General features: G+C 41.9%; 18 non-coding genes across 18 annotated transcripts; 9 read left to right on the top strand and 9 right to left on the bottom strand.

The window, feature by feature from the left end:
* Positions 1 to 1,229: 1,229 nt before the first annotated feature.
* On the top strand, positions 1,230 to 1,311 carry TRNAS-UGA (transfer RNA serine (anticodon UGA)). Its single transcript has one exon. It is a non-coding gene; the product is annotated as a tRNA-Ser (tRNA).
* Positions 1,312 to 1,863: 552 nt separating this feature from the next.
* On the bottom strand, positions 1,864 to 1,937 carry TRNAT-AGU (transfer RNA threonine (anticodon AGU)). Its single transcript has one exon. It is a non-coding gene; the product is annotated as a tRNA-Thr (tRNA).
* A 1,423-nt stretch (positions 1,938 to 3,360) lies between these two features.
* TRNAS-UGA (transfer RNA serine (anticodon UGA)) lies at positions 3,361 to 3,442 on the top strand. Its single transcript has one exon. It is a non-coding gene; the product is annotated as a tRNA-Ser (tRNA).
* Positions 3,443 to 3,994: 552 nt separating this feature from the next.
* On the bottom strand, positions 3,995 to 4,068 carry TRNAT-AGU (transfer RNA threonine (anticodon AGU)). Its single transcript has one exon. It is a non-coding gene; the product is annotated as a tRNA-Thr (tRNA).
* Positions 4,069 to 5,491: 1,423 nt separating this feature from the next.
* TRNAS-UGA (transfer RNA serine (anticodon UGA)) lies at positions 5,492 to 5,573 on the top strand. The gene has a single exon. It is a non-coding gene; the product is annotated as a tRNA-Ser (tRNA).
* A 552-nt stretch (positions 5,574 to 6,125) lies between these two features.
* TRNAT-AGU (transfer RNA threonine (anticodon AGU)) lies at positions 6,126 to 6,199 on the bottom strand. The gene has a single exon. It is a non-coding gene; the product is annotated as a tRNA-Thr (tRNA).
* A 2,057-nt stretch (positions 6,200 to 8,256) lies between these two features.
* On the bottom strand, positions 8,257 to 8,330 carry TRNAT-AGU (transfer RNA threonine (anticodon AGU)). The gene has a single exon. It is a non-coding gene; the product is annotated as a tRNA-Thr (tRNA).
* Positions 8,331 to 9,753: 1,423 nt separating this feature from the next.
* TRNAS-UGA (transfer RNA serine (anticodon UGA)) lies at positions 9,754 to 9,835 on the top strand. Its single transcript has one exon. It is a non-coding gene; the product is annotated as a tRNA-Ser (tRNA).
* Positions 9,836 to 10,386: 551 nt separating this feature from the next.
* TRNAT-AGU (transfer RNA threonine (anticodon AGU)) lies at positions 10,387 to 10,460 on the bottom strand. The gene has a single exon. It is a non-coding gene; the product is annotated as a tRNA-Thr (tRNA).
* A 1,422-nt stretch (positions 10,461 to 11,882) lies between these two features.
* TRNAS-UGA (transfer RNA serine (anticodon UGA)) lies at positions 11,883 to 11,964 on the top strand. Its single transcript has one exon. It is a non-coding gene; the product is annotated as a tRNA-Ser (tRNA).
* Positions 11,965 to 12,516: 552 nt separating this feature from the next.
* Positions 12,517 to 12,590, bottom strand: TRNAT-AGU (transfer RNA threonine (anticodon AGU)). Its single transcript has one exon. It is a non-coding gene; the product is annotated as a tRNA-Thr (tRNA).
* A 1,423-nt stretch (positions 12,591 to 14,013) lies between these two features.
* TRNAS-UGA (transfer RNA serine (anticodon UGA)) lies at positions 14,014 to 14,095 on the top strand. The gene has a single exon. It is a non-coding gene; the product is annotated as a tRNA-Ser (tRNA).
* A 552-nt stretch (positions 14,096 to 14,647) lies between these two features.
* On the bottom strand, positions 14,648 to 14,721 carry TRNAT-AGU (transfer RNA threonine (anticodon AGU)). Its single transcript has one exon. It is a non-coding gene; the product is annotated as a tRNA-Thr (tRNA).
* Positions 14,722 to 16,779: 2,058 nt separating this feature from the next.
* TRNAT-AGU (transfer RNA threonine (anticodon AGU)) lies at positions 16,780 to 16,853 on the bottom strand. Its single transcript has one exon. It is a non-coding gene; the product is annotated as a tRNA-Thr (tRNA).
* Positions 16,854 to 18,276: 1,423 nt separating this feature from the next.
* TRNAS-UGA (transfer RNA serine (anticodon UGA)) lies at positions 18,277 to 18,358 on the top strand. The gene has a single exon. It is a non-coding gene; the product is annotated as a tRNA-Ser (tRNA).
* Positions 18,359 to 20,407: 2,049 nt separating this feature from the next.
* Positions 20,408 to 20,489, top strand: TRNAS-UGA (transfer RNA serine (anticodon UGA)). The gene has a single exon. It is a non-coding gene; the product is annotated as a tRNA-Ser (tRNA).
* Positions 20,490 to 21,037: 548 nt separating this feature from the next.
* Positions 21,038 to 21,111, bottom strand: TRNAT-AGU (transfer RNA threonine (anticodon AGU)). Its single transcript has one exon. It is a non-coding gene; the product is annotated as a tRNA-Thr (tRNA).
* A 1,423-nt stretch (positions 21,112 to 22,534) lies between these two features.
* TRNAS-UGA (transfer RNA serine (anticodon UGA)) lies at positions 22,535 to 22,616 on the top strand. Its single transcript has one exon. It is a non-coding gene; the product is annotated as a tRNA-Ser (tRNA).
* The last annotated feature ends 1,925 nt before the right edge of the window (positions 22,617 to 24,541 follow it).

The raw sequence follows: 24,541 nt of genomic DNA, 5'->3' as shown, positions 1-24,541 counted from the left end.
GTATTTATTTTCTAAAGTTTTACACTGATGGGCCAGGGGCTCAATGCATTCGTTAAACTAAACCATATTACAATTATTTAAAGGTCACCAATATACACAAGATCATTCCTGATGCCTACATTACCCATGTGCTCTTTCCTTCACCTCTCGTGACCTCTGGACATCCCACCAAGAAGCAGAGGAACCGCAACTCACGGAGAGAAAGTGTCACATCAGTGACGCGTCCATGTTCAAACAGCACTTCACAAAGTGCACTTTGAGAGACCCAAGAAAACTTGGCAGAGGCGGGTATCACAGCAAGGAGGGCTGATAGCCCGCAGTGCCCTTTACATGGCTATAGCAATACTCACCCTGGTCCTGGTCCAAACATCAGCCACCAGAGCTCAGTAAATTACCAGAATAAACAACAACCCTATATGGTGTTTTTATAGCCTTGTTTTTTAATGGATTTCTTTTCTACTTTATGGAAAAGGTGTTGCCCGTACGGAGATCGAACTCACAGCCTTGGTGTTACTAGCACCATGCTCTAACCAACTGACCTAACCGGCCAAAGCATAATGTGATACTAAAGGAGTTCTATTGAAACTGAAGAGGCAGTGACTGTACACAGAGACATTGAATAGACAGACAGACAGGCCATTGCTGACCCATCATAGTTTCAGGCCAAGACATTGAAGCGCTCCAATAATCCTGCACCAATTCGCACACACCGGGGAGCATCACCAAAGAACACAGATAGTATTTAATGAGCTGCACTGAACGTGCTTCAATAACAAGAGCTGCACGACCATCACTCCCCAGAAAAGATGGATTGAAGGCAAGAATCATCCGCAGACCCTCCCATCTGCCACACTCATCCAGAAAGGTACTGGTCTCGGCTTGGTAGCACTCGCATGCTCAATGCTATGCAGGTTCATCTCACACCCGAGCTTAATCCATACCACACACTGTCACTCACTGGGCTCTCAATCCTTAACCCTTCACTTCCTGTACCTTTTTCTCTGTACTCATTACCCAATCTCTCATACCTGCCCCTCCCTTCACTTTCATAGAACTGGACATTTGCTGCGCATTCTTCGGTGATTCTCCAGAGAACACAGTTTATAACCTTATAAAGAAGATTATGTGCTCAATATTGTCTGCGCCTTCCCTTCATTAACTAACATCTTTTACCCATACTATAGACCACATTACAGCTTATTTATGAGTGAGTGCCCATTTTGAAAGGTGTAGTCGTGGCCGAGTGGTTAAGGCGATGGACTTGAAATCCATTGGGGTCTCCCCGCGCTGGTTTGAATCCTGCCGACTACGCGTTCCTTTTTATTATGTCATTACATTTTGACGTGGAAACTAATTATGTGGTTCGTAAACATCTGCATATCCGCATAATTGTGTCTTTGCTACTCTTGTGCTAAGTGTGCTGCACCTGTTGTTTGAAGCTTGCATTACTGCTTCCCATGTTGTACTTTGATGGCAGTGCAGCTTAAAAACATCTTTTCACTTCACAAAACCAAACTGATACTGAAATGCGCATACTCTCATATAAGTGAATTGATGCATCTTCTGCATTTGTTCATATCACTAACACCTGGCAGACATTAAAGCATGGCTGCATATTTATTGGTTAAAAAAATATGGAAATATACCAGTTTCAGCTTTATTTTTCTCACAAAACCCATAATAAATATGGATGAATACAGATAAAGTTGACAACAAATTAAATATGGATAAATACAGACGGAAATGTCAAAAAAAATAAACACCATAAAACCGGGAGCCCTAAATATAATAGGACCAACTGGGTTTACAAAGAATGAGTCTATTATCTAACAGTACCTCTTCTATGAGGTTGTGTAAAACAAAAGGTACTGCTGAGATTCGAACTCAGGATCTCCTGTTTACTAGACAGGCGCTTTAACCAACTAAGCCACAGCACCTACTCTGTTTCACGACTCACCACTGTACCTTCTGTCCTGGTGTCACTGTGAGGCCCTGCATATTTTTCTGTCTTGAAAGATTTGATATTTTTCAGCTGCTACCGAAAAGAAAATGGAGAATTAAAATCTGATATTAAGATGGAAATATTACAAAGAGGGTCATGAAAAACTAATATCATTATACGTACGTATCTGTATTTATTTTCTAAAGTTTTACACTGATGGGCCAGGGGCTCAATGCATTCGTTAAACTAAACCATATTACAATTATTTAAAGGTCACCAATATACACAAGATCATTCCTGATGCCTACATTACCCATGTGCTCTTTCCTTCACCTCTCGTGACCTCTGGACATCCCACCAAGAAGCAGAGGAACCGCAACTCACGGAGAGAAAGTGTCACATCAGTGACGCGTCCATGTTCAAACAGCACTTCACAAAGTGCACTTTGAGAGACCCAAGAAAACTTGGCAGAGGCGGGTATCACAGCAAGGAGGGCTGATAGCCCGCAGTGCCCTTTACATGGCTATAGCAATACTCACCCTGGTCCTGGTCCAAACATCAGCCACCAGAGCTCAGTAAATTACCAGAATAAACAACAACCCTATATGGTGTTTTTATAGCCTTGTTTTTTAATGGATTTCTTTTCTACTTTATGGAAAAGGTGTTGCCCGTACGGAGATCGAACTCACAGCCTTGGTGTTACTAGCACCATGCTCTAACCAACTGACCTAACCGGCCAAAGCATAATGTGATACTAAAGGAGTTCTATTGAAACTGAAGAGGCAGTGACTGTACACAGAGACATTGAATAGACAGACAGACAGGCCATTGCTGACCCATCATAGTTTCAGGCCAAGACATTGAAGCGCTCCAATAATCCTGCACCAATTCGCACACACCGGGGAGCATCACCAAAGAACACAGATAGTATTTAATGAGCTGCACTGAACGTGCTTCAATAACAAGAGCTGCACGACCATCACTCCCCAGAAAAGATGGATTGAAGGCAAGAATCATCCGCAGACCCTCCCATCTGCCACACTCATCCAGAAAGGTACTGGTCTCGGCTTGGTAGCACTCGCATGCTCAATGCTATGCAGGTTCATCTCACACCCGAGCTTAATCCATACCACACACTGTCACTCACTGGGCTCTCAATCCTTAACCCTTCACTTCCTGTACCTTTTTCTCTGTACTCATTACCCAATCTCTCATACCTGCCCCTCCCTTCACTTTCATAGAACTGGACATTTGCTGCGCATTCTTCGGTGATTCTCCAGAGAACACAGTTTATAACCTTATAAAGAAGATTATGTGCTCAATATTGTCTGCGCCTTCCCTTCATTAACTAACATCTTTTACCCATACTATAGACCACATTACAGCTTATTTATGAGTGAGTGCCCATTTTGAAAGGTGTAGTCGTGGCCGAGTGGTTAAGGCGATGGACTTGAAATCCATTGGGGTCTCCCCGCGCTGGTTTGAATCCTGCCGACTACGCGTTCCTTTTTATTATGTCATTACATTTTGACGTGGAAACTAATTATGTGGTTCGTAAACATCTGCATATCCGCATAATTGTGTCTTTGCTACTCTTGTGCTAAGTGTGCTGCACCTGTTGTTTGAAGCTTGCATTACTGCTTCCCATGTTGTACTTTGATGGCAGTGCAGCTTAAAAACATCTTTTCACTTCACAAAACCAAACTGATACTGAAATGCGCATACTCTCATATAAGTGAATTGATGCATCTTCTGCATTTGTTCATATCACTAACACCTGGCAGACATTAAAGCATGGCTGCATATTTATTGGTTAAAAAAATATGGAAATATACCAGTTTCAGCTTTATTTTTCTCACAAAACCCATAATAAATATGGATGAATACAGATAAAGTTGACAACAAATTAAATATGGATAAATACAGACGGAAATGTCAAAAAAAATAAACACCATAAAACCGGGAGCCCTAAATATAATAGGACCAACTGGGTTTACAAAGAATGAGTCTATTATCTAACAGTACCTCTTCTATGAGGTTGTGTAAAACAAAAGGTACTGCTGAGATTCGAACTCAGGATCTCCTGTTTACTAGACAGGCGCTTTAACCAACTAAGCCACAGCACCTACTCTGTTTCACGACTCACCACTGTACCTTCTGTCCTGGTGTCACTGTGAGGCCCTGCATATTTTTCTGTCTTGAAAGATTTGATATTTTTCAGCTGCTACCGAAAAGAAAATGGAGAATTAAAATCTGATATTAAGATGGAAATATTACAAAGAGGGTCATGAAAAACTAATATCATTATACGTACGTATCTGTATTTATTTTCTAAAGTTTTACACTGATGGGCCAGGGGCTCAATGCATTCGTTAAACTAAACCATATTACAATTATTTAAAGGTCACCAATATACACAAGATCATTCCTGATGCCTACATTACCCATGTGCTCTTTCCTTCACCTCTCGTGACCTCTGGACATCCCACCAAGAAGCAGAGGAACCGCAACTCACGGAGAGAAAGTGTCACATCAGTGACGCGTCCATGTTCAAACAGCACTTCACAAAGTGCACTTTGAGAGACCCAAGAAAACTTGGCAGAGGCGGGTATCACAGCAAGGAGGGCTGATAGCCCGCAGTGCCCTTTACATGGCTATAGCAATACTCACCCTGGTCCTGGTCCAAACATCAGCCACCAGAGCTCAGTAAATTACCAGAATAAACAACAACCCTATATGGTGTTTTTATAGCCTTGTTTTTTAATGGATTTCTTTTCTACTTTATGGAAAAGGTGTTGCCCGTACGGAGATCGAACTCACAGCCTTGGTGTTACTAGCACCATGCTCTAACCAACTGACCTAACCGGCCAAAGCATAATGTGATACTAAAGGAGTTCTATTGAAACTGAAGAGGCAGTGACTGTACACAGAGACATTGAATAGACAGACAGACAGGCCATTGCTGACCCATCATAGTTTCAGGCCAAGACATTGAAGCGCTCCAATAATCCTGCACCAATTCGCACACACCGGGGAGCATCACCAAAGAACACAGATAGTATTTAATGAGCTGCACTGAACGTGCTTCAATAACAAGAGCTGCACGACCATCACTCCCCAGAAAAGATGGATTGAAGGCAAGAATCATCCGCAGACCCTCCCATCTGCCACACTCATCCAGAAAGGTACTGGTCTCGGCTTGGTAGCACTCGCATGCTCAATGCTATGCAGGTTCATCTCACACCCGAGCTTAATCCATACCACACACTGTCACTCACTGGGCTCTCAATCCTTAACCCTTCACTTCCTGTACCTTTTTCTCTGTACTCATTACCCAATCTCTCATACCTGCCCCTCCCTTCACTTTCATAGAACTGGACATTTGCTGCGCATTCTTCTGTGATTCTCCAGAGAACACAGTTTATAACCTTATAAAGAAGATTATGTGCTCAATATTGTCTGCGCCTTCCCTTCATTAACTAACATCTTTTACCCATACTATAGACCACATTACAGCTTATTTATGAGTGAGTGCCCATTTTGAAAGGTGTAGTCGTGGCCGAGTGGTTAAGGCGATGGACTTGAAATCCATTGGGGTCTCCCCGCGCTGGTTCGAATCCTGCCGACTACGCGTTCCTTTTTATTATGTCATTACATTTTGACGTGGAAACTAATTATGTGGTTCGTAAACATCTGCATATCCGCATAATTGTGTCTTTGCTACTCTTGTGCTAAGTGTGCTGCACCTGTTGTTTGAAGCTTGCATTACTGCTTCCCATGTTGTACTTTGATGGCAGTGCAGCTTAAAAACATCTTTTCACTTCATAAAAACTAAACTGATACTGAAATGCGCATACTCTCATATAAGTGAATTGATTTATCTTCTGCATTTGTTCATATCACTAACACCTGGCAGACATTAAAGCATGGCTGCATATTTATTGGTTAAATAAATATGGAAATATACCAGTTTCAGCTTTATTTTTCTCACAAAACCCATAATAAATATGGATGAATACAGATGAAGTTGACAACAAATTAAATATGGATAAATACAGACGGAAATGTCAAAAAAATAAACACCATAAAACCGGGAGCCCTAAATATAATAGGACCAACTGGGTTTACAAAGAATGAGTCTATTATCTAACAGTACCTCTGCTATGAGGTTGTGTAAAACAAAAGGTACTGCTGAGATTCGAACTCAGGATCTCCTGTTTACTAGACAGGTGCTTTAACCAACTAAGCCACAGCACCTACTCTGTTTCATGACTCACCACTGTACCTTCTGTCCTGGTGTCACTGTGAGGCCCTGCATATTTTTCTGTCTTGAAAGATTTGATATTTTTCAGCTGCTACCGAAAAGAAAATGGAGAAGAAAAATCTGATATTAAGATGGAAATATTACAAAGAGGGTCATGAAAAACTAATATCATTATACGTACGTATCTGTATTTATTTTCTAAAGTTTTACACTGATGGGCCAGGGGCTCAATGCATTCGTTAAACTAAACCAGATTACAATTATTTAAAGGTCACCAATATACACAAGATCATTCCTGATGCCTACATTACCCATGTGCTCTTTCCTTCACCTCTCGTGACCTCTGGACATCCCACCAAGAAGCAGAGGAACCGCAACTCACGGAGAGAAAGTGGCACCTCAGTGACGCGTCCATGTTCAAACAGCGCTTCACAAAGTGCACTTTGAGAGACCCAAGAAAACTTGGCAGAGGCGGGTTTCACAGCAAGGAGGGCTGATAGCCCGCAGTGCCCTTTACATGGCTATAGCAATACTCACCCTGGTCCTGGTCCAAACATCAGCCACCAGAGCTCCGTAAATTACCAGAATAAACAACAACCCTATATGGTATTTTTATAGCCTTGTTTTTTAATGGATTTCTTTTCTACTTTATGGAAAAGGTGTTGCCCGTACAGAGATCGAACTCACAGCCTTGGTGTTACTAGCACCATGCTCTAACCAACTGACCTAACCGGCCAAAGCATAATGTGATACTAAAGGAGTTCTATTGAAACTGAAGAGGCAGTGACTGTACACAGAGACATTAATTAGACAGACAGACAGGCCATTGCTGACCCATCATAGTTTCAGGCCAAGACATTGAAGCGCTCCAATAATCCTGCACCAATTCGCACACACCGGGGAGCATCACCAAAGAACACAGATAGTATTTAATGAGCTGCACTGAACGTGCTTCAATAACAAGAGCTGCACGACCATCACTCTCCAGAAAAGATGGATTGAAGGCAAGAATCATCCGCAGACCCTCCCATCTGCCACACTCATCCAGAAAGGTACTGGTCTCGGCTTGGTAGCACTCGCATGCTCAATGCTATGCAGGTTCATCTCACACCCGAGCTTAATCCATACCACACACTGTCACTCACTGGGCTCTCAATCCTTAACCCTTCACTTCCTGTACCTTTTTCTCTGTACTCCTTACCCAATCTCTCATACCTGCCCCTCCCTTCACTTTCATAGAACTGGACCCTTGCTGCGCCTTCTTCTGTGATTCTCCAGAGAACACAGTTTATAACCTTATAAAGAAGATTATGTGCTCAATATTGTCTGCGCCTTCCCTTCATTAACTAACATCTTTTACCCATACTATAGACCACATTACAGCTTATTTATGAGTGAGTGCACATCTTGAAAGGTGTAGTCATGGCCGAGTGGTTAAGGCGATGGACTTGCAATCCATTGGTGTCTCACCGCGCAGTTTCGAATCCTGCCGACTACGCTTTCCTTTTTATTATGTCATTACATTTTGACGTGGAAACTAATTATGTGGTTCGTAACCATCTGCATATCCGCATAATTGTGTCTTTGCTACTCTTGTGCTAAGTGTGCTGCACCTGTTGTTTGAAGCTTGCATTACTGCTTCCCATGTTGTACTTTGATGGCAGTGCAGCTTAAAAACATCTTTTCACTTCACAAAACCAAACTGATACTGAAATGCGCATACTCTCATATAAGTGAATTGATGCATCTTCTGCATTTGTTCATATCACTAACACCTGGCAGACATTAAAGCATGGCTGCATATTTATTGGTTAAAAAAATATGGAAATATACCAGTTTCAGCTTTATTTTTCTCACAAAACCCATAATAAATATGGATGAATACAGATAAAGTTGACAACAAATTAAATATGGATAAATACAGACGGAAATGTCAAAAAAAATAAACACCATAAAACCGGGAGCCCTAAATATAATAGGACCAACTGGGTTTACAAAGAATGAGTCTATTATCTAACAGTACCTCTTCTATGAGGTTGTGTAAAACAAAAGGTACTGCTGAGATTCGAACTCAGGATCTCCTGTTTACTAGACAGGCGCTTTAACCAACTAAGCCACAGCACCTACTCTGTTTCACGACTCACCACTGTACCTTCTGTCCTGGTGTCACTGTGAGGCCCTGCATATTTTTCTGTCTTGAAAGATTTGATATTTTTCAGCTGCTACCGAAAAGAAAATGGAGAATTAAAATCTGATATTAAGATGGAAATATTACAAAGAGGGTCATGAAAAACTAATATCATTATACGTACGTATCTGTATTTATTTTCTAAAGTTTTACACTGATGGGCCAGGGGCTCAATGCATTCGTTAAACTAAACCAGATTACAATTATTTAAAGGTCACCAATATACACAAGATCATTCCTGATGCCTACATTACCCATGTGCTCTTTCCTTCACCTCTCGTGACCTCTGGACATCCCACCAAGAAGCAGAGGAACCGCAACTCACGGAGAGAAAATGTCACATCAGTGACGCGTCCATGTTCAAACAGCACTTCACAAAGTGCACTTTGAGAGACCCAAGAAAACTTGGCAGAGGCGGGTATCACAGCAAGGAGGGCTGATAGCCCGCAGTGCCCTTTACATGGCTATAGCAATACTCACCCTGGTCCTGGTCCAAACATCAGCCACCAGAGCTCAGTAAATTACCAGAATAAACAACAACCCTATATGGTGTTTTTATAGCCTTGTTTTTTAATGGATTTCTTTTCTACTTTATGGAAAAGGTGTTGCCCGTACAGAGATCGAACTCACAGCCTTGGTGTTACTAGCACCATGCTCTAACCAACTGACCTAACCGGCCAAAGCATAATGTGATACTAAAGGAGTTCTATTGAAACTGAAGAGGCAGTGACTGTACACAGAGACATTGAATAGACAGACAGACAGGCCATTGCTGACCCATCATAGTTTCAGGCCAAGACTTTGAAGCGCTCCAATAATCCTGCACCAATTCGCACACACCGGGGAGCATCACCAAAGAACACAGATAGTATTTAATGAGCTGCACTGAACGTGCTTCAATAACAAGAGCTGCACGACCATCACTCCCCAGAAAAGATGGATTGAAGGCAAGAATCATCCGCAGACCCTCCCATCTGCCACACTCATCCAGAAAGGTACTGGTCTCGGCTTGGTAGCACTCGCATGCTCAATGCTATGCAGGTTCATCTCACACCCGAGCTTAATCCATACCACACACTGTCACTCACTGGGCTCTCAATCCTTAACCCTTCACTTCCTGTACCTTTTTCTCTGTACTCATTACCCAATCTCTCATACCTGCCCCTCCCTTCACTTTCATAGAACTGGACATTTGCTGCGCATTCTTCTGTGATTCTCCAGAGAACACAGTTTATAACCTTATAAAGAAGATTATGTGCTCAATATTGTCTGCGCCTTCCCTTCATTAACTAACATCTTTTACCCATACTATAGACCACATTACAGCTTATTTATGAGTGAGTGCCCATTTTGGAAGGTGTAGTTGTGGCCGAGTGGTTAAGGCGATGGACTTGAAATCCATTGGGGTCTCCCCGCGCTGGTTCGAATCCTGCCGACTACGCATTCCTTTTTATTATGTCATTACATTTTGACGTGGAAACTAATTATGTGGTTCGTAAACATCTGCATATCCGCATAATTGTGTCTTTGCTACTCTTGTGCTAAGTGTGCTGCACCTGTTGTTTGAAGCTTGCATTACTGCTTCCCATGTTGTACTTTGATGGCAGTGCAGCTTAAAAACATCTTTTCACTTCACAAAACCAAACTGATACTGAAATGCGCATACTCTCATATAAGTGAATTGATGTATCTTCTGCATTTGTTCATATCACTAACACCTGGCAGACATTAAAGCATGGCTGCATATTTATTGGTTAAATAAATATGGAAATATACCAGTTTCAGCTTTATTTTTCTCACAAAACCCATAATAAATATGGATGAATACAGATGAAGTTGACAACAAATTAAATATGGATAAATACAGACGGAAATGTCAAAAAAATAAACACCATAAAACCGGGAGCCCTAAATATAATAGGACCAACTGGGTTTACAAAGAATGAGTCTATTATCTAACAGTACCTCTTCTATGAGGTTGTGTAAAACAAAAGGTACTGCTGAGATTCGAACTCAGGATCTCCTGTTTACTAGACAGGCGCTTTAACCAACTAAGCCACAGCACCTACTCTGTTTCACGACTCACCACTGTACCTTCTGTCCTGGTGTCACTGTGAGGCCCTGCATATTTTTCTGTCTTGAAAGATTTGATATTTTTCAGCTGCTACCGAAAAGAAAATGGAGAATTAAAATCTGATATTAAGATGGAAATATTACAAAGAGGGTCATGAAAAACTAATATCATTATACGTACGTATCTGTATTTATTTTCTAAAGTTTTACACTGATGGGCCAGGGGCTCAATGCATTCGTTAAACTAAACCAGACTACAATTATTTAAAGGTCACCAATATACACAAGATCATTCCTGATGCCTACATTACCCATGTGCTCTTTCCTTCACCTCTCGTGACCTCTGGACATCCCACCAAGAAGCAGAGGAACCGCAACTCACGGAGAGAAAGTGTCACATCAGTGACGCGTCCATGTTCAAACAGCACTTCACAAAGTGCACTTTGAGAGACCCGAGAAAACTTGGCAGAGGCGGGTATCACAGCAAGGAGGGCTGATAGCCCGCAGTGCCCTTTACATGGCTATAGCAATACTCACCCTGGTCCTGGTCCAAACATCAGCCACCAGAGCTCAGTAAATTACCAGAATAAACAACAACCCTATATGGTGTTTTTATAGCCTTGTTTTTTAATGGATTTCTTTTCTACTTTATGGAAAAGGTGTTGCCCGTACGCAGATCGAACTCACAGCCTTGGTGTTACTAGCACCATGCTCTAACCAACTGACCTAACCGGCCAAAGCATAATGTGATACTAAAGGAGTTCTATTGAAACTGAAGAGGCAGTGACTGTACACAGAGACATTGAATAGACAGACAGACAGGCCATTGCTGACCCATCATAGTTTCAGGCCAAGACATTGAAGCGCTCCAATAATCCTGCACCAATTCGCACACACCGGGGAGCATCACCAAAGAACACAGATAGTATTTAATGAGCTGCACTGAACGTGCTTCAATAACAAGAGCTGCACGACCATCACTCCCCAGAAAAGATGGATTGAAGGCAAGAATCATCCTCAGACCCTCCCATCTGCCACACTCATCCAGAAAGGTACTGGTCTCGGCTTGGCAGCACTCGCATGCTCAATGCTATGCAGGTTCATCTCACACCCGAGCTTAATCCATACCACACACTGTCACTCACTGGGCTCTCAACCTTAACCCTTCACTTCCTGTACCTTTTTCTCTGTACTCCTTACCCAATCTCTCATACCTGCCCCTCCCTTCACTTTCATAGAACTGGACATTTGCTGCGCATTCTTCTGTGATTCTCCAGAGAACACAGTTTATAACCTTATAAAGAAGATTATGTGCTCAATATTGTCTGCGCCTTCCCTTCATTAACTAACATCTTTTACCCATACTATAGACCACATTACAGTTTATTTATGAGCGAGTGCACATCTTGAAAGGTGTAGTCGTGGCCGAGTGGTTAAGGCGATGGACTTGAAATCCATTGGGGTCTCCCCGCGCAGTTTCGAATCCTGCCGACTACGCTTTCCTTTTTATTATGTCATTACATTTTGACGTGGAAACTAATTATGTGGTTCGTAACCATCTGCATATCCGCATAATTGTGTCTTTGCTACTCTTGTGCTAAGTGTGCTGCACCTGTTGTTTGAAGCTTGCATTACTGCTTCCCATGTTGTACTTTGATGGCAGTGCAGCTTAAAAACATCTTTTCACTTCACAAAACCAAACTGATACTGAAATGCGCATACTCTCATATAAGTGAATTGATGCATCTTCTGCATTTGTTCATATCACTAACACCTGGCAGACATTAAAGCATGGCTGCATATTTATTGGTTAAAAAAATATGGAAATATACCAGTTTCAGCTTTATTTTTCTCACAAAACCCATAATAAATATGGATGAATACAGATAAAGTTGACAACAAATTAAATATGGATAAATACAGACGGAAATGTCAAAAAAAATAAACACCATAAAACCGGGAGCCCTAAATATAATAGGACCAACTGGGTTTACAAAGAATGAGTCTATTATCTAACAGTACCTCTTCTATGAGGTTGTGTAAAACAAAAGGTACTGCTGAGATTCGAACTCAGGATCTCCTGTTTACTAGACAGGCGCTTTAACCAACTAAGCCACAGCACCTACTCTGTTTCACGACTCACCACTGTACCTTCTGTCCTGGTGTCACTGTGAGGCCCTGCATATTTTTCTGTCTTGAAAGATTTTATATTTTTCAGCTGCTACCGAAAAGAAAATGGAGAATTAAAATCTGATATTAAGATGGAAATATTACAAAGAGGGTCATGAAAAACTAATATCATTATACGTACGTATCTGTATTTATTTTCTAAAGTTTTACACTGATGGGCCAGGGGCTCAATGCATTCGTTAAACTAAACCATATTACAATTATTTAAAGGTCACCAATATACACAAGATCATTCCTGATGCCTACATTACCCATGTGCTCTTTCCTTCACCTCTCGTGACCTCTGGACATCCCACCAAGAAGCAGAGGAACCGCAACTCACGGAGAGAAAGTGTCACATCAGTGACGCGTCCATGTTCAAACAGCACTTCACAAAGTGCACTTTGAGAGACCCAAGAAAACTTGGCAGAGGCGGGTATCACAGCAAGGAGGGCTGATAGCCCGCAGTGCCCTTTACATGGCTATAGCAATACTCACCCTGGTCCTGGTCCAAACATCAGCCACCAGAGCTCAGTAAATTACCAGAATAAACAACAACCCTATATGGTGTTTTTATAGCCTTGTTTTTTAATGGATTTCTTTTCTACTTTATGGAAAAGGTGTTGCCCGTACGGAGATCGAACTCACAGCCTTGGTGTTACTAGCACCATGCTCTAACCAACTGACCTAACCGGCCAAAGCATAATGTGATACTAAAGGAGTTCTATTGAAACTGAAGAGGCAGTGACTGTACACAGAGACATTGAATAGACAGACAGACAGGCCATTGCTGACCCATCATAGTTTCAGGCCAAGACATTGAAGCGCTCCAATAATCCTGCACCAATTCGCACACACCGGGGAGCATCACCAAAGAACACAGATAGTATTTAATGAGCTGCACTGAACGTGCTTCAATAACAAGAGCTGCACGACCATCACTCCCCAGAAAAGATGGATTGAAGGCAAGAATCATCCGCAGACCCTCCCATCTGCCACACTCATCCAGAAAGGTACTGGTCTCGGCTTGGTAGCACTCGCATGCTCAATGCTATGCAGGTTCATCTCACACCCGAGCTTAATCCATACCACACACTGTCACTCACTGGGCTCTCAATCCTTAACCCTTCACTTCCTGTACCTTTTTCTCTGTACTCATTACCCAATCTCTCATACCTGCCCCTCCCTTCACTTTCATAGAACTGGACATTTGCTGCGCATTCTTCTGTGATTCTCCAGAGAACACAGTTTATAACCTTATAAAGAAGATTATGTGCTCAATATTGTCTGCGCCTTCCCTTCATTAACTAACATCTTTTACCCATACTATAGACCACATTACAGCTTATTTATGAGTGAGTGCCCATTTTGAAAGGTGTAGTCGTGGCCGAGTGGTTAAGGCGATGGACTTGAAATCCATTGGGGTCTCCCCGCGCTGGTTCGAATCCTGCCGACTACGAGTTCCTTTTTATTATGTCATTACATTTTGACGTGGAAACTAATTATGTGGTTCGTAAACATCTGCATATCCGCATAATTGTGTCTTTGCTACTCTTGTGCTAAGTGTGCTGCACCTGTTGTTTGAAGCTTGCATTACTGCTTCCCATGTTGTACTTTGATGGCAGTGCAGCTTAAAAACATCTTTTCACTTCATAAAAACTAAACTGATACTGAAATGCGCATACTCTCATATAAGTGAATTGATTTATCTTCTGCATTTGTTCATATCACTACCACCTGGCAGACATTAAAGCATGGCTGCATATTTATTGGTTAAATAAATATGGAAATATACCAGTTTCAGCTTTATTTTTCTCACAAAACCCATAATAAATATGGATGAATACAGATGAAGTTGACAACAAATTAAATATGGATAAATACAGACGGAAATGTCAAAAAAATAAACACCATGAAACCGGGAGCCCTAAATATAATAGGACCAACTGGGTTTACAAAGAATGAGTCTATTATCTAACAGTACCTCTGCTATGAGGTTGTGTAAAACAAAAGGTACTGCTGAGATTCGAACTCAGGATCTCCTGTTTACTAGACAGGTGCTTTAACCAACTAAGCCACAGCACCTACTCTGTTTCACGACTCACCACTGTACCTTCTGTCCTGGTGTCACTGTGAGGCCCTGCATATTTTTCTGTCTTGAAAGATTTGATATTTTTCAGCTGCTACCGAAAAGAAAATGGAGAAGAAAAATCTGATATTAAGATGGAAATATTACAAAGAGGGTCATGAAAAACTAATATCATTATACGTACGTATCTGTATTTATTTTCTAAAGTTTTACACTGATGGGCCAGGGGCTCAATGCATTCGTTAAACTAAACCAGATTACAATTATTTAAAGGTCACCAATATACACAAGATCATTCCTGATGCCTACATTACCCATGTGCTCTTTCCTTCACCTCTCGTGACCTCTGGACATCCCACCAAGAAGCAGAGGAACCGCAACTCACGGAGAGAAAGTGGCACCTCAGTGACGCGTCCATGTTCAAACAGCGCTTCACAAAGTGCACTTTGAGAGACCCAAGAAAACTTGGCAGAGGCGGGTTTCACAGCAAGGAGGGCTGATAGCCCGCAGTGCCCTTTACATGGCTATAGCAATACTCACCCTGGTCCTGGTCCAAACATCAGCCACCAGAGCTCCGTAAATTACCAGAATAAACAACAACCCTATATGGTATTTTTATAGCCTTGTTTTTTAATGGATTTCTTTTCTACTTTATGGAAAAGGTGTTGCCCGTACAGAGATCGAACTCACAGCCTTGGTGTTACTAGCACCATGCTCTAACCAACTGACCTAACCGGCCAAAGCATAATGTGATACTAAAGGAGTTCTATTGAAACTGAAGAGGCAGTGACTGTACACAGAGACATTGAATAGACAGACAGACAGGCCATTGCTGACCCATCATAGTTTCAGGCCAAGACATTGAAGCACTCCAATAATCCTGCACCAATTCGCACACACCGGGGAGCATCACCAAAGAACACAGATAGTATTTAATGAGCTGCACTGAACGTGCTTCAATAACAAGAGCTGCACGACCATCACTCCCCAGAAAAGATGGATTGAAGGCAAGAATCATCCGCAGACCCTCCCATCTGCCACACTCATCCAGAAAGGTACTGGTCTCGGCTTGGTAGCACTCGCATGCTCAATGCTATGCAGGTTCATCTCACACCCGAGCTTAATCCATACCACACACTGTCACTCACTGGGCTCTCAATCCTTAACCCTTCACTTCCTGTACCTTTTTCTCTGTACTCCTTACCCAATCTCTCATACCTGCCCCTCCCTTCACTTTCATAGAACTGGACCCTTGCTGCGCCTTCTTCTGTGATTCTCCAGAGAACACAGTTTATAACCTTATAAAGAAGATTATGTGCTCAATATTGTCTGCGCCTTCCCTTCATTAACTAACATCTTTTACCCATACTATAGACCACATTACAGCTTATTTATGAGTGAGTGCACATCTTGAAAGGTGTAGTCATGGCCGAGTGGTTAAGGCGATGGACTTGCAATCCATTGGTGTCTCACCGCGCAGTTTCAAATCCTGCCGACTACGCTTTCCTTTTTATTATGTCATTACATTTTGACGTGGAAACTAATTATGTGGTTCGTAACCATCTGCATATCCGCATAATTGTGTCTTTGCTACTCTTGTGCTAAGTGTGCTGCACCTGTTGTTTGAAGCTTGCATTACTGCTTCCCATGTTGTACTTTGATGGCAGTGCAGCTTAAAAACATCTTTTCACTTCACAAAACCAAACTGATACTGAAATGCGCATACTCTCATATAAGTGAATTGATGCATCTTCTGCATTTGTTCATATCACTAACACCTGGCAGACATTAAAGCATGGCTGCATATTTATTGGTTAAAAAAATATGGAAATATACCAGTTTCAGCTTTATTTTTCTCACAAAACCCATAATAAATATGGATGAATACAGATAAAGTTGACAACAAATTAAATATGGATAAATACAGACGGAAATGTCAAAAAAAACTAAACACCATAAAACCGGGAGCCCTAAATATAATAGGACCAACTGGGTTTACAAAGAATGAGTCTATTATCTAACAGTACCTCTGCTATGAGGTTGTGTAAAACAAAAGGTACTGCTGAGATTCGAACTCAGGATCTCCTGTTTACTAGACAGGCGCTTTAACCAACTAAGCCACAGCACCTACTCTGTTTCACGACTCACCACTGTACCTTCTGTCCTGGTGTCACTGTGAGGCCCTGCATATTTTTCTGTCTTGAAAGATTTGATATTTTTCAGCTGCTACCGAAAAGAAAATGGAGAAGAAAAATCTGATATTAAGATGGAAATATTACAAAGAGGGTCATGAAAAACTAATATCATTATACGTACGTATCTGTATTTATTTTCTAAAGTTTTACACTGATGGGCCAGGGGCTCAATGCATTCGTTAAACTAAACCAGATTACAATTATTTAAAGGTCACCAATATACACAAGATCATTCCTGATGCCTACATTACCCATGTGCTCTTTCCTTCACCTCTCGTGACCTCTGGACATCCCACCAAGAAGCAGAGGAACCGCAACTCACGGAGAGAAAGTGTCACCTCAGTGACGCGTCCATGTTCAAACAGCGCTTCACAAAGTGCACTTTGAGAGACCCAAGAAAACTTGGCAGAGGCGGGTTTCACAGCAAGGAGGGCTGATAGCCCGCAGTGCCCTTTACATGGCTATAGCAATACTCACCCTGGTCCTGGTCCAAACATCAGCCACCAGAGCTCAGTAAATTACCAGAATAAACAACAACCCTATATGGTGTTTTTATAGCCTTGTTTTTTAATGGATTTCTTTTCTACTTTATGGAAAAGGTGTTGCCCGTACGGAGATCGAACTCACAGCCTTGGTGTTACTAGCACCATGCTCTAACCAACTGACCTAACCGGCCAAAGCATAATGTGATACTAAAGGAGTTCTATTGAAACTGAAGAGACAGTGACTGTACACAGAGACATTGAATAGACAGACAGACAGGCCATTGCTGACCCATCATAGTTTCAGGCCAAGACATTGAAGCGCTCCAATAATCCTGCACCAATTCGCACACACCGGGGAGCATCACCAAAGAACACAGATAGTATTTAATGAGCTGCACTGAACGTGCTTCAATAACAAGAGCTGCACGACCATCACTCCCCAGAAAAGATGGATTGAAGGCAAGAATCATCCGCAGACCCTCCCATCTGCCACACTCATCCAGAAAGGTACTGGTCTCGGCTTGGTAGCACTCACATGCTCAATGCTATGCAGGTTCATCTCACACCCGAGCTTAATCCATACCACACACTGTCACTCACTGGGCTCTCAATCCTTAACCCTTCACTTCCTGTACCTTTTTCTCTGTACTCCTTACCCAATCTCTCATACCTGCCCCTCCCTTCACTTTCATAGAACTGGAACCTTGCTGCGCCTTCTTCTGTGATTCTCCAGAGAACACAGTTTATAACCTTATAAAGAAGATTATGTGCTCAATATTGTCTGCGCCTTCCCTTCATTAACTAAAATCTTTTACCCATACTATAGACCACATTACAGCTTATTTATGAGTGAGTGCACATCTTGAAAGGTGTAGTCGTGGCCGAGTGGTTAAGGCGATAGACTTGAAATCCATTGGGGTCTCCCTGCGCAGGTTCGAATCCTGCCGACTACGCTTTCCTTTTTATTATGTCATTACATTTTGACGTGGAAACTAATTATGTGGTTCGTAAACATCTGCATATCCGCATAATTGTGTCTTTGCTACTCTTGTGCTAAGTGTGCTGCACCTGTTGTTTGAAGCTTGCATTACTGTTTCCCATGTTGTACTTTGATGGCAGTGCAGCTTAAAAACATCTTTTCACTTCATAAAAACTAAACTGATACTGAAATGCGCATACTCTCATATAAGTGAATTGATTTATCTTCTGCATTTGTTCATATCACTAACACCTGGCAGACATTAAAGCATGGCTGCATATTTATTGGTTAAAAAAATATGGAAATATACCAGTTTCAGCTTTATTTTTCTCACAAAACCCATAATAAATATGGATGAATACAGATAAAGTTGACAACAAATTAAATATGGATAAATACAGACGGAAATGTCAAAAAAATAAACACCATAAAACCGTGAGCCCTAAATATAATAGGACCAACTGGGTTTACAAAGAATGAGTCTATTATCTAACAGTACCTCTTCTATGAGGTTGTGTAAAACAAAAGGTACTGCTGAGATTCGAACTCAGGATCTCCTGTTTACTAGACAGGCGCATTAACCAACTAAGCCACAGCACCTACTCTGTTTCACGACTCACCACTGTACCTTCTGTCCTGGTGTCACTGTGAGGCCCTGCATATTTTTCTGTCTTGAAAGATTTGATATTTTTCAGCTGCTACCGAAAAGAAAATGGAGAAGAAAAATCTGATATTAAGATGGAAATATTACAAAGAGGGTCATGAAAAACTAATATCATTATACGTACGTATCTGTATTTATTTTCTAAATTTTTACACTTATGGGCCAGGGGCTCAATGCATTCGTTAAACTAAACCATATTACAATTATTTAAAGGTCACCAATATACACAAGATCATTCCTGATGCCTACATTACCCATGTGCTCTTTCCTTCACCTCTCGTGACCTCTGGACATCCCACCAAGAAGCAGAGGAACCGCAACTCACGGAGAGAAAGTGTCACCTCAGTGACGCGTCCATGTTCAAACAGCGCTTCACAAAGTGCACTTTGAGAGACCCAAGAAAACTTGGCAGAGGCGGGTTTCACAGCAAGGAGGGCTGATAGCCCGCAGTGCCCTTTACATGGCTATAGCAATACTCACCCTGGTCCTGGTCCAAACATCAGCCACCAGAGCTCAGTAAATTACCAGAATAAATAACAACCCTATATGGTGTTTTTATAGCCTTGTTTTTTAATGGATTTCTTTTCTACTTTATGGAAAAGGTGTTGCCCGTACGGAGATCGAACTCACAGCCTTGGTGTTACTAGCACCATGCTCTAACCAACTGACCTAGCCGGCCAAAACATAATGTGATACTAAAGGAGTTCTATTGAAACTGAAGATCCAGTGACTGTACACAGAGACATTGAATAGACAGACAGACAGGCCATTGCTGACCCATCATAGTTTCAGGCCAAGACATTGAAGCGCTCCAATAATCCTGCACCAATTCGCACACACCGGGGAGCATCACCAAAGAACACAGATAGTATTTAATGAGCTGCACTGAACGTGCTTCAATAACAAGAGCTGCACGACCATCACTCCCCAGAAAAGATGGATTGAAGGCAAGAATCATCCGCAGACCCTCCCATCTGCCACACTCATCCAGAAAGGTACTGGTCTCGGCTTGGTAGCACTCGCATGCTCAATGCTATGCAGGTTCATCTCACACCCGAGCTTAATCCATACCACACACTGTCACTCACTGGGCTCTCAATCCTTAACCCTTCACTTCCTGTACCTTTTTCTCTGTACTCCTTACCCAATCTCTCATACCTGCCCCTCCCTTCACTTTCATAGAACTGGACCCTTGCTGCGCCTTCTTCTGTGATTCTCCAGAGAACACAGTTTATAACCTTATAAAGAAGATTATGTGCTCAATATTGTCTGCGCCTTCCCTTCATTAACTAACATCTTTTACCCATACAATAGACCACATTACAGCTTATTTATGAGTGAGTGCACATCTTGAAAGGTGTAGTCGTGGCCGAGTGGTTAAGGCGATGGACTTGAAATCCATTGGGGTCTCCCCGCGCTGGTTCGAATCCTGCCGACTACGCTTTCCTTTTTATGTCATTACATTTTGACGTGGAAACTAATTATGTGGTTCGTAAACATCTGCATATCCGCATAATTGTGTCTTTGCTACTCTTGTGCTAAGTGTGCTGCACCTGTTGTTTGAAGCTTGCATTACTGTTTCCCATGTTGTACTTTGATGGCAGTGCAGCTTAAAAACATCTTTTCACTTCATAAAAACTAAACTGATACTGAAATGCGCATACTCTCATATAAGTGAATTGATTTATCTTCTGCATTTGTTCATATCACTAACACCTGGCAGACATTAAAGCATGGCTGCATATTTATTGGTTAAATAAATATGGAAATATACCAGTTTCAGCTTTATTTTTCTCACAAAACCCATAATAAATATGGATGAATACAGATAAAGTTGACAACAAATTAAATATGGATAAATACAGACGGAAATGTCAAAAAAATAAACACCATAAAACCGGGAGCCCTAAATATAATAGGACCAACTGGTTTACAAAGAATGAGTCTATTATCTAACAGTACCTCTTCTATGAGGTTGTGTAAAACAAAAGGTACTGCTGAGATTCGAACTCAGGATCTCCTGTTTACTAGACAGGCGCTTTGACCAACTAAGACACAGCACCTACTCTGTTTCACGATTCACCACTGTACCTTCTGTCCTGGTGTCACTGTGAGGCCCTGCATATTTTTCTGTCTTGAAAGATTTGATATTTTTCAGCTGCTACCGAAAAGAAATTGGAGAAGAAAAATCTGATATTAAGATGGAAATATTACAAAGAGGGTCATGAAAAACTAATATCATTATACGTACGTATCTGTATTTATTTTCTAAATTTTTACACTTATGGGCCAGGGGCTCAATGCATTCGTTAAACTAAACCATATTACAATTATTTAAAGGTCACCAATATACACAAGATCATTCCTGATGCCTACATTACCCATGTGCTCTTTCCTTCACCTCTCGTGACCTCTGGACATCCCACCAAGAAGCAGAGGAACCGCAACTCACGGAGAGAAAGTGTCACCTCAGTGACGCGTCCATGTTCAAACAGCGCTTCACAAAGTGCACTTTGAGAGACCCAAGAAAACTTGGCAGAGGCGGGTTTCACAGCAAGGAGGGCTGATAGCCCGCAGTGCCCTTTACATGGCTATAGCAATACTCACCCTGGTCCTGGTCCAAACATCAGCCACCAGAGCTCAGTAAATTACCAGAATAAACAACAACCCTATATGGTGTTTTTATAGCCTTGTTTTTTAATGGATTTCTTTTCTACTTTATGGAAAAGGTGTTGCCCGTACGGAGATCGAACTCACAGCCTTGGTGTTACTAGCACCATGCTCTAACCAACTGACCTAGCCGGCCAAAACATAATGTGATTCTAAAGGAGTTCTATTGAAACTGAAGATCCAGTGACTGTACACAGAGACATTGAATAGACAGACAGACAGGCCATTGCTGACCCATCATAGTTTCAGGCCAAGACATTGAAGCGCTCCAATAATCCTGCACCAATTCGCACACACCGGGGAGCATCACCAAAGAACACAGATAGTATTTAATGAGCTGCACTGAACGTGCTTCAATAACAAGAGCTGCACGACCATCACTCCCCAGAAAAGATGGATTGAAGGCAAGAATCATCCGCAGACCCTCCCATCTGCCACACTCATCCAGAAAGGTACTGGTCTCGGCTTGGTAGCACTCGCATGCTCAATGCTATGCAGGTTCATCTCACACCCGAGCTTAATCCATACCACACACTGTCACTCACTGGGCTCTCAATCCTTAACCCTTCACTTCCTGTACCTTTTTCTCTGTACTCCTTACCCAATCTCTCATACCTGCCCCTCCCTTCACTTTCATAGAACTGGACCCTTGCTGCGCCTTCTTCTGTGATTCTCCAGAGAACACAGTTTATAACCTTATAAAGAAGATTATGTGCTCAATATTGTCTGCGCCTTCCCTTCATTAACTAACATCTTTTACCCATACAATAGACCACATTACAGCTTATTTATGAGTGAGTGCACATCTTGAAAGGTGTAGTCGTGGCCGAGTGGTTAAGGCGATGGACTTGAAATCCATTGGGGTCTCCCCGCGCTGGTTCGAATCCTGCCGACTACGCTTTCCTTTTTATGTCATTACATTTTGACGTGGAAACTAATTATGTGGTTCGTAAACATCTGCATATCCGCATAATTGTGTCTTTGCTACTCTTGTGCTAAGTGTGCTGCACCTGTTGTTTGAAGCTTGCATTACTGTTTCCCATGTTGTACTTTGATGGCAGTGCTGCTTAAAAACATCTTTTCACTTCATAAAAACTAAACTGATACTGAAATGCGCATACTCTCATATAAGTGAATTGATTTATCTTCTGCATTTGTTCATATCACTAACACCTGGCAGACATTAAAGCATGGCTGCATATTTATTGGTTAAATAAATATGGAAATATACCAGTTTCAGCTTTATTTTTCTCACAAAACCCATAATAAATATGGATGAATACAGATAAAGTTGACAACAAATTAAATATGGATAAATACAGACGGAAATGTCAAAAAAATAAACACCATAAAACCGGGAGCCCTAAATATAATAGGACCAACTGGTTTACAAAGAATGAGTCTATTATCTAACAGTACCTCTTCTATGAGGTTGTGTAAAACAAAAGGTACTGCTGAGATTCGAACTCAGGATCTCCTGTTTACTAGACAGGCGCATTAACCAACTAAGACACAGCACCTACTCTGTTTCATGATTCACCACTGTACCTTCTGTCCTGGTGTCACTGTGAGGCCCTGCATATTTTTCTGTCTTGAAAGATTTGATATTTTTCAGCTGCTACCGAAAAGAAATTGGAGAAGAAAAATCTGATATTAAGATGGAAATATTACAAAGAGGGTCATGAAAAACTAATATCATTATACGTACGTATCTGTATTTATTTTCTAAAGCTTTACACTGATGGGCCAGGGGCTCAATGCATTCGTTAAACTAAACCAGATTACAATTATTTAAAGGTCACCAATATACACAAGATCATTCCTGATGCCTACATTACCCATGTGCTCTTTCCTTCACCTCTCGTGACCTCTGGACATCCCACCAAGAAGCAGAGGAACCGCAACTCACGGAGAGAAAGTGTCACCTCAGTGACGCGTCCATGTTCAAACAGCGCTTCACAAAGTGCACTTTGAGAGACCCAAGAAAACTTGGCAGAGGCGGGTTTCACAGCAAGGAGGGCTGATAGCCCGCAGTGCCCTTTACATGGCTATAGCAATACTCACCCTGGTCCTGGTCCAAACATCAGCCACCAGAGCTCAGTAAATTACCAGAATAAACAACAACCCTATATGGTGTTTTTATAGCCTTGTTTTTTAATGGATTTCTTTTCTACTTTATGGAAAAGGTGTTGCCCGTACGGAGATCGAACTCACAGCCTTGGTGTTACTAGCACCATGCTCTAACCAACTGACCTAACCGGCCAAAGCATAATGTGATACTAAAGGAGTTCTATTGAAACTGAAGAGGCAGTGACTGTACACAGAGACATTGAATAGACAGACAGACAGGCCATTGCTGACCCATCATAGTTTCAGGCCAAGACATTGAAGCGCTCCAATAATCCTGCACCAATTCGCACACACCGGGGAGCATCACCAAAGAACACAGATAGTATTTAATGAGCTGCACTGAACGTGCTTCAATAACAAGAGCTGCACGACCATCACTCCCCAGAAAAGATGGATTGAAGGCAAGAATCATCCGCAGACCCTCCCATCTGCCACACTCATCCGGAAAGGTACTGGTCTCGGCTTGGTAGCACTCGCATGCTCAATGCTATGCAGGTTCATCTCACACCCGAGCTTAATCCATACCACACACTGTCACTCACTGGGCTCTCAATCCTTAACCCTTCACTTCCTGTACCTTTTTCTCTGTACTCCTTACCCAATCTCTCATACCTGCCCCTCCCTTCACTTTCATAGAACTGGACCCTTGCTGCGCCTTCTTCTGTGATTCTCCAGAGAACACAGTTTATAACC

This window comes from Triturus cristatus, chromosome 4_2 (genome assembly GCF_964204655.1).
Source record: "Triturus cristatus chromosome 4_2, aTriCri1.1, whole genome shotgun sequence".
NCBI classification, from domain to species: Eukaryota; Metazoa; Chordata; class Amphibia; order Caudata; family Salamandridae; genus Triturus; species Triturus cristatus.
The sequence above is the reverse complement of the archived record's forward strand: the minus strand, read 5'-3'. Positions and strand labels throughout refer to the sequence as shown.